The 2500-nt window shown below is 37.6% G+C and overlaps 1 protein-coding gene and 1 long non-coding RNA gene across 7 annotated transcripts in view; one reads left to right on the top strand and one right to left on the bottom strand.

Moving 5' to 3' along the window:
- Positions 1-2500, bottom strand: part of LOC137984988 (beta-1,3-galactosyltransferase 6-like) — a 34489-nt gene that overhangs the window by 24179 nt on the left and 7810 nt on the right. For 2 of the 6 annotated variants that reach the window (XM_068832367.1, XM_068832361.1), the window contains exons 1-2: positions 2120-2258; positions 77-210 (exon numbers count right to left, since the gene is read on the bottom strand). The gene's annotated coding sequence lies outside the window, so the exon portion shown is untranslated. Of the gene's footprint in view, positions 1-76; positions 211-301; positions 321-356; positions 426-2119; positions 2259-2500 lie in introns of those variants that run through there. The other 4 variants (XM_068832362.1, XM_068832364.1, XM_068832363.1 and 1 more) reach the window with 3 other exon arrangements.
- The window catches only part of LOC137984989 (uncharacterized), an 11984-nt gene that overhangs the window by 7402 nt on the left and 2082 nt on the right, over positions 1-2500 (top strand). The window lies entirely within an intron of this gene.

The raw sequence follows: 2500 nt of genomic DNA, 5'->3' as shown, positions 1-2500 counted from the left end.
TGGAATGAATTAAAAAAGGCTGGTAGGACGATAATAATAAGCTTTAAAGGATCAATAGGTTAATTTTAACACAAACCTTCACAAACGATCATCTTCAAACAGATCTTTACTTGAATGGTTCAGGCCCCGGGGTAGAAAACACTGAAGCAAGTCAGTCTTCTTTATACTTTTAAATGGATGCTTTTGGCTTCCTTAATTTACAGATCAGACCTGTTTACAGAGATAAAAAATGAAGAATTGCTTATGTAGCACGTCAATATTTAAGCTTACTAAAGTCTTAATTTCGCTTTTATAATTTAACCTCAACCTTGAACCTTTATGAAGACAATTTACTCCTTTAACCACAGACAACGTACCTAAACTGCAAGCAATCTCTCTTTTGCACTAAGAACACTTCAAACTGGTTGAAACTGCGGATCGCAAATACCGCGGGCGTTTGTTAGAGCGAAACGATAGCCTGCAATGGTTTCATATTGCGTTTTATAAAATGACAAGACGCCTACATGAGCGTATCCGTGGAATGCGCAAACAGTTAACAAAAATTGTCCAGTTACAGTGAACTTCAACTACAGGTAAACTTCAGAAAATGGCGAGATATTACCAGAAAGATAAATCTGTAACATAATTTGAAGTCGTTTGTTGTAAAAACTCATTATTAATGTTACTAAATTTGCAAATGCAAACAACGAAGCCCCATTAGCGGGTTATAACGACACAACAACAACTTTAACCCTAACGCAAAAAGGAAATTTAGAATAAAAACCGTACCTAAAAATAAATTCACATAGAAAATCGACGTCTAAGGTTGTTACATAACAGAGTCAAAACAAAGGACTACACGGAGACGAGGCCGGGCTTAAGGATCGCCCCGAATAAGGGAATAAGCAAAAAGAACATTCTCGAATAAAACACAACTGGTAACACCAGAAACAACCGTGACTAACACCCAAAAAAATTTAAAATATTCTTAATGAGAAACTTAGCTGACCTGGCGTACCAAACACTTTTCTCGAACATCTGAGCCCGGTTGTTCGAAAGCCGATTAGCTTAATCCAGGATAAGCGTAAACTTTTGTTTCAAGTTTTCAATTTTTTGGTGAAAGTTTCTTTTGCTCATTTTTGTATTTCAAGATTGACTTCTTCCAATGTAACGCTTTTCCGAATATCAGCGTTGAACAGCATTTGGCAATAGAGAAATAAACTCCTGGTTAATTTTTAATCTGGGATTAGCGTTAATCGGCTTTTGAACAACCGGGCCCAATACCAAACCAAATTCATGACACTAGGAGAACACATGTTGTAATCATGGGTACTAAAGAACAAGTGGAACCTTAGAAACCAGTTTCTCACAAGACTGTCAATAAGCAATGTTTTTCGGAAAGCGTAACCAAGAACCTTTAATAATATCCCTTAATCCAGCATGAAACACTACTAACCCATTCAAAAGAGCGAGGTATGTGACATTGTGACAATGTCCAAATATGGTCATAGCGCGCTCAATATTGAGCTTTGATACCGCTCGACAACGCTTGCTACGCAGACTATTGACCGGGGGTAAGTGTTTTGTCGAAACCCCTAACGATCAGTTCAGTAATACATGTAGTAACTGTTGTTACACCACAGTGACTGTTGTTGCACCAAGTCTTTATTTTATTTCCACGTTGCGCTAGATAGACAAAAGAAAGTGTCACTAATCGTTCTAAGAATCAGTTAAAAAGCCCTTATTATTACATGTTGCGTTGGACAGTGTTATTCGTTACACCTTCCGTTTTCGTTAACCAATATATTTCTTTTCCACTTTTAGCAATTACTACAAGCATAATCCCAACAAAAGCCTTAGCCACACCAATAGTTACTTGTTAATGTTATACTCAAAGAACATACATGTAACCACGTCATTTTGCAAATAAAATAAGTTATATTTTTGTTGAAATTCTCATTGTCGTATTTGCATTCAAAAACACCTTTAACGGCAGCACTCGCTTCTCAATGAAAACTGCTAGTTAAATACACTGTATTCTACTGTGTCCACCGCATAAAATCTATGCACTGAGTACCGGCCTGATCGCAGGTTAATCGGGATGCCGAGAAACGTAGCATACACGAAAAAAGAAACTAACCTGGTGAAGTCTCGCAAGCCAAAATGATAAAATGATCACAAGATCTGTGTATATGAGTGTTTTCGAGCTCAACCCGATAACAAGAAAGCCGCGTTTGAGGAAGATGGTAGACCCTGTGTACAATATAGCTCTCTTATTGGGAATGATATGATTCCCAGCCGGCAAGAAATGGTTTTCGATCGATAACACCGGAGGGCGGGTGGAGTTTTGGTTGGACGGCAACGCAGATGTTGTCGAAAGTATTTTGTTCTGACACAATATTTAAACCTTTAGTTTCAGTTGAAGCTAACTAAATAACGACCCAGCTTTTGCGAATGTGACAAATCCCGATATGGTATATTTTTATGTAACAATCTATATTGATTCAACTTGAACACTGGA

Source organism: Montipora foliosa, chromosome 14 (genome assembly GCF_036669935.1).
Source record: "Montipora foliosa isolate CH-2021 chromosome 14, ASM3666993v2, whole genome shotgun sequence".
Taxonomy (NCBI): domain Eukaryota; kingdom Metazoa; phylum Cnidaria; class Anthozoa; order Scleractinia; family Acroporidae; genus Montipora; species Montipora foliosa.
The sequence above is the reverse complement of the archived record's forward strand: the minus strand, read 5'-3'. Positions and strand labels throughout refer to the sequence as shown.